Source organism: Oncorhynchus nerka, unplaced genomic scaffold (genome assembly GCF_034236695.1).
Source record: "Oncorhynchus nerka isolate Pitt River unplaced genomic scaffold, Oner_Uvic_2.0 unplaced_scaffold_6430, whole genome shotgun sequence".
In the NCBI taxonomy this organism is placed as follows: domain Eukaryota; kingdom Metazoa; phylum Chordata; class Actinopteri; order Salmoniformes; family Salmonidae; genus Oncorhynchus; species Oncorhynchus nerka.
Genome location: NW_027034886.1, coordinates 2,198 through 9,059, shown reverse-complemented (window position 1 = coordinate 9,059; position 6,862 = coordinate 2,198). Strand labels below are relative to the sequence as shown.

At 37.0% G+C, this 6,862-nt stretch overlaps 1 long non-coding RNA gene across 1 annotated transcript; it reads right to left on the bottom strand.

The window, feature by feature from the left end:
- Positions 1–728: 728 nt before the first annotated feature.
- LOC135566247 (uncharacterized) lies at positions 729–6,640 on the bottom strand. Its single transcript, XR_010462014.1, has 3 exons — positions 6,562–6,640; positions 3,196–3,298; positions 729–783 (listed from the first exon to the last, which is right to left on the bottom strand). It is a non-coding gene; the product is annotated as an uncharacterized LOC135566247 (long non-coding RNA).
- Positions 6,641–6,862: the final 222 nt, after the last annotated feature.

Sequence of the window (6,862 nt, the reverse complement as noted above, 5' to 3'; positions counted from 1 at the left end):
TTTATGTCTAGTGAGGTGATGTTTTTATGTCTAGTGAGGTGATGTTTTTATGTCTAGTGAGGTGATGTTTTTATGTCTAGTGAGGTGATGTTTTTATGTCTAGTGAGGTGATGTTTTTATGTCTAGTGAGGTGATGTTTTTATGTCTAGTGAGGTGATGTTTTTATGTCTAGTGAGGTGACGTTTTTATGTCTAGTGAGGTGATGTTATGTCTAGTAAGGTGATGTTTTTATGTCTAGTGAGGTGATGTTTTTATGTCTAGTGAGGTGATGTTTTTATGTCTAGTGAGGTGATGTTTTTATGTCTAGTGAGGTGATGTTTTTATGTCTAGTGAGGTGATGTTATGTCTAGTAAGGTGATGTTTTTATGTCTAGTGAGGTGATGTTTTTATGTCTAGTGAGGTGATGTTTTTATGTCTAGTGAGGTGATGTTTTTATGTCTAGTGAGGTGATGTTTTTATGTCTAGTGAGGTGATGTTTTTATGTCTAGTGAGGTGATGTTTTTATGTCTAGTAAGGTGATGTTATGACGCAAGATACATTTCTGTGAAGACAAACGGTAAAACATTTTTTTAATCAAAAGTAAGAAATAAAACCCATTTTTCTATCGGCATGTTTAAACTTCACATTGGCACACAACATGTAAATGGTTTGCCTGTCGAATAAACTATATATATATATATATAAATAATAAGAGGTAAAGACGAATACACAGACGACATGAAAAACACACTGAACTCACCATGGGGGGACCAGGTCTTCGCCCACCTCCCATTTCCTGTGTGTCTGTTTTATGAATAAAAGAAGAAGAAACCAGTCAGTCAGTCAGCAAGTCAGTCAGCCAGCCAGCCAGCCAGTCAGTCAGCCAGTCAGTCAGCCAGCCAGTCAGCCAGTCAGCCAGTCAACGTTACAGAACAATCACACTGACAAACTCACAGCTCAAACTATTCAAGGTCTTCCCAGCGAAAGGAAAAGATAAGAGATTATTCCTTTTGTTACTTTTTTGTTATCTTTTCCTTTTTTTCTCCAGGAAAGAAGTCATTCATGTCAGTGAAAACACTGACTAATGGAGAAACACGTCAGCCTTTTAGGAAACACATATCCTATAGTAATACCAGGTAGACATATACCTGGAAACACTGACTAATGGAGAAACACGTCAGCCTTTTAGGAAACACATATCCTATAGAAATACCAGGTAGACAGATACCTGGATATCCTATAGTAATAACAGGTAGACAGATACCTGGAAACACTGACTAATGGAGAAACACGTCAGCCTTTTAGGAAACACATATCCTATAGAAATACCAGGTAGACAGATACCTGGATATCCTATAGTAATACCAGGTAGACAGATACCTGGATATCCTATAGTAATACCAGGTAGACAGATACCTGGATATCCTATAGTAATACCAGGTAGACAGATACCTGGATATCCTATAGTAATACCAGGTAGACAGATACCATAGGATATATAATACCCAGGAAGTGAACAGATACACAGATGCATATATAAGTAAATACCAAGTAGACAAGATACCTATCCTATAGTAATACCAGGTAGACAGATACTAGATATCCTATAGTAATACCAGGTAGACAGATACCTGAATATACCTGTAATAACACAGGAAGACAGATACATGGAAACACATTCCAGTCATACCTGGATATCCTATAGAAATACCAGGTAGACAAGTACCTGGATTATACTATAGTAATACCAGGTAGACAGAATCTATATTAACACATTCAGTCATAGCTGGATATCCTATAGTAATACAAGGTAGACAGATACCTGGATATCCTATAAATACAGAGTAGACAGATACCTGGATATCCTATAGTAATACCAGGTAGACAGATACCTAAAGTAACACATTCAGTCATACCTGGATATCCTATAGTAATACCAGGTAGACAGATGCTACTGGAAACACATTCAGTCATAGCTGGATATCCTATGAAATACCAGGTAGACAGATACCTGGAAACACATTCAGTCATACCTGGATATCCCAGGTAGACAGATACTATGGAAATACCAGGTAGACAGATACCCGTAATGATATCATACCTGGATATCTATAGTAATGATGTACCTGAAACACATTCAGTCATGGATATCTATAGTAATACCAAGGTGTGATGATACCTGGATATCATAGAAATACCAGGTAGACAGATACCTGGATATACTATAGTAATGCCAGGTAGACAGATACCTGGTATTCAGTCATATCTGGATATCCTGTAAGTAATACCAGGTAGACAGATACCTGGAAACACATTCAGTCATAGCTGGATATCCTATAGTAAATAGACAGATACAGAGACAAACACAATCAGATAGTAATACCAGGTAGACAGATACCTGGATATCATATCACAATACCAGGTAGACAGATACCTGGTAACACATTCATCATACCTGGATATCCCCTATAGTAATACCAGGTAGACAGATACTATAGTAATACCAGGTAGACAGTAAAACACATTCAGTCATAGCTGGATATCCTATAGTAATACCAGGTAGACAGATATCCTATATTCAATACCAGGTAGACAGATGCCTGGAAACACATTGATCATAGCTGGATATCCTATAGTAATACCAGGTAGACAGATACCTGGATATCCTATAAATACCAGGTAGACAGATACCTGGATATCCTATAGAAATACCAGGTAGACAGATGCCTGGATATACTATAGTAATGCAGGTAGACAGATGCCTGGTAACACATTCAGTCATATCTGGATATCTAGTAATACCAGGTAGACAGATGCCTGGAAACACATTCAGTCATAGCTGGATATCTATAGTAACTACAAGGTAGACAGATACCTGGATATCTATGAAATAGTAATACCAGGTAGACAGATACCTGGAAACACATTCAGTCATAGCTGGATATCCTATAGTAATACCAGGTAGACAGATACCTGGATATCCTATAGAAATACCAGGTAGACAGATACCTGGTAACACATTCAGTCATAGCTGGATATCCTATAGTAATACCAGGTAGACAGATACCTGGAAACACATTCAGTCATAGCTGGATATCCTATAGAAATACCAGGTAGAAACTGCGATGGCTAGTCTAAAGCACTGAGACGGTGGCTAGTCTAAAACACTGCTATAGTATCTATCCATGTGTCTTTTAGTTATTGATTCATTATTACCTAAAATGCTGTCGCTAGGCTCGTCAAGATGGGGAATGTCCCCTCTCTGTCTCCTCTGCTGACGATCCCGGTGTCTCCTCCGGTACTGAAACTCTGCATACTCCTGTAGGGTCAGCCACATGACACACCATGACGTCACAGGTCACACGTCATACCGTACACACACACACACACACACACACACACACACACACACACACACACACATTGAATAAACAGAAAACAATACCTTAAAAAAAGCCGTGAATGTATAATTATTGTGCAATTTATAACTGTAGCAGCTCTATTAGCTTCCTAATAGTCACATGATTTAAACATATTCAGAACTACAACAGCTAGCTAGATATTCAGAACTACAACAGCTAGCTAGATATTCAGAACTACAACAGCTAGCTAGATATTCAGAACTACAACAGTTAGCTGGATATTCAGAACTACAACAGCTAGCTAGATATTCAGAACTACAACAGCTAGCTAGATATTCAGAACTACAACAACAGTTAGCTGGATATTCAGAACTACAACAGTTAGCTAGATATTCAGAACTACAACAACAGTTAGCTAGATATTCAGAACTACAACAGCTAGCTAGATATTCAGAACTACAACAGCTAGCTAGATATTCAGAACTACAACAGTTAGCTAGATATTCAGAACTACAACAGCTAGCTAGATATTCAGAACTACAACAGCTAGCTAGATATTCAGAACTACAACAGCTAGCTAGATATTCAGAACTACAACAGCTAGCTAGATATTCAGAACTACAACAGCTAGCTAGATATTCAGAACTACAACAACAGCTAGCTAGATATTCAGAACTACAACAGCTAGCTAGATATTCAGAACTACAACAGTTAGCTAGATATTCAGAACTACAACAACAGTTAGCTAGATATTCAGAACTACAACAACAGCTAGCTAGATATTCAGAACTACAACAGCTAGCTAGATATTCAGAACTACAACAACAGTTAGCTAGATATTCAGAACTACAACAGTTAGCTAGATATTCAGAACTACAACAACAGTTAGCTAGATATTCAGAACTACAACAGTTAGCTAGATATTCAGAACTACAACAACAGCTAGCTAGATATTCAGAACTACAACAACAGTTAGCTAGATATTCAGAACTACAACAGTTAGCTAGATATTCAGAACTACAACAGTTAGCTAGATATTCAGAACTACAGCAGTTAGCTAGATATTCAGAACTACAACACAGCTAGCTAGATATTCAGAACTACAACAACAGTTAGCTGGATATTTCAGAACTACAACAGTGTGGCTGGATATTCAGAACTACAACAACAGTTAGCTAGATATTCAGAACTACAACAACAGTTAGCTGGATATTCAGAACTACAGCAGCAGTTAGCTAGATATTCAGAACTACAACAGCTAGCTGGATCTTCAAGAACTACAACTAACAGAACTTAGCTAGATATTCAGAACTACAAAACAGCTAGCTAGATATTCAGAACTACAACAACAGCTTGCTAGATATTCAGAACTACTACAACAGCTAGCTAGATATTCAGAACTTCAACAGCAGCCAGCTAGATATTCAGAACTACAACAACAGTTAGCTAGATATTCAGAACTACAACAACAGTTAGCTAGATATTCAGAACTACAACAACAGTTAGCTAGATATTCAGAACTACAACAACAGTTAGCTAGATATTCAGAACTACAACAACAGTTAGCTAAATATTCAGAACTACAACAACAGTTAGCTAGATATTCAGAACTACAACAACAGTTAGCTAGATATTCAGAACTACAACAACAGTTAGCTAGATATTCAGAACTACAACAACAGCTAGCTAGATATTCAGAACTACAACAGCTAGCTAGATATTCAGAACTACAACAACAGTTAGCTAGATATTCAGAACTACAACAACAGTTAGCTGGATATTCAGAACTACAACAGCTAGCTAGATATTCAGAACTACAACAACAGTTAGCTGGATATTCAGAACTACAACAACAGTTAGCTGGATATTCAGAACTACAACAACAGTTAGCTGGATATTCAGAACTACAACAACAGTTAGCTAGATATTCAGAACTACAACAACAGTTAGCTAGATATTCAGAACTACAACAGCTAGCTAGATATTCAGAACTACAACAACAGTTAGCTAGATATTCAGAACTACAACAACAGTTAGCTAGATATTCAGAACTACAACAGCTAGCTAGATATTCAGAACTACAACAACAGTTAGCTAGATATTCAGAACTACAACAACAGTTAGCTAGATATTCAGAACTACAACAACAGTTAGCTGATATTCAGAACTACAACAACAGTTAGCTAGATATTCAGAACTACAACAGCTAGCTAGATATTCAGAACTACAACAACAGTTATAGATATTCAGAACTACAACAACAGTTAGCTAGATATTCAGAACTACAACAACAGTTAGCTAGATATTCAGAACTACAACAACAGTTAGCTAGATATTCAGAACTACAACAACAGTTAGCTGGATATTCAGAACTACAACAACAGTTAGCTAGATATTCAGAACTACAACAAGCTAGATATTCAGAACTACAACAACAGTTAGCTAGATATTCAGAACTACAACAACAGTTAGCTAGATATTCAGAACTACAACAACAGTTAGCTAGATATTCAGAACTACAACAACAGTTAGCTGGATATTCAGAACTACAACAACAGTTAGCTAGATATTCAGAACTACAACAGCTAGCTAGATATTCAGAACTACAACAGCTAGCTAGATATTCAGAACTACAACAACAGCTAGCTAGATATTCAGAACTACAACAACAGTTAGCTAGATATTCAGAACTACAACAACAGTTAGCTAGATATTCAGAACTACAACAACAGTTAGCTAGATATTCAGAACTACAACAGTTAGCTGATATTCAGAACTACAACAACAGTTAGCTAGATATTCAGAACTACAACAACAGTTAGCTAGATATTCAGAACTACAACAACAGCTAGCTCGATATTCAGAACTACAACAACAGCTAGCTAGATATTCAGAACTACAACAGTTAGCTAGATATTCAGAACTACAACAGCAAGCTAGATATTCAGAACTACAACAGCTACAGATATTCAGAACTACAACAGTTAGCTAGATATTCAGAACTACAACAACAGTTAGCTAGATATTCAGAACTACAACAGTTAGCTAGATATTCAGAACTACAACAGTTAGCTAGTATAGAACTACAACAGCTAGCTAGATATTCAGAACTACAACAGCAAGCTAGATATTCAGAACTACAACAGTTAGCTAGATATTCAGAACTACAACAGCTAGCTAGATATTCAGAACTACAACAGTTAGCTAGATGTTTACTTACCTCAGGAGATGCAAAGCCCAAATACTCCCAGTCCCATGTGCCACCTCCAAAACTATAAATACAAAAAGTAGAATGTAAATAGCAGCTAGTCTGTTATGTTATTAAAACACTTCAATTAGTGGAGAGAGAGAACAGAGCAAATGCAGCTAGCTAGAAAGAATCAGCAACAGTTAGTGAAAACACAATGGGGGTGACCTTCATCTGCAACAGTTGATTGATTTGGGGACTGAACAGGGTTTGATATTCAGGGGTTCCCCACAGCTAGCTAGATATTTCAGAACTACTCTGGGGGAGTTAGCTA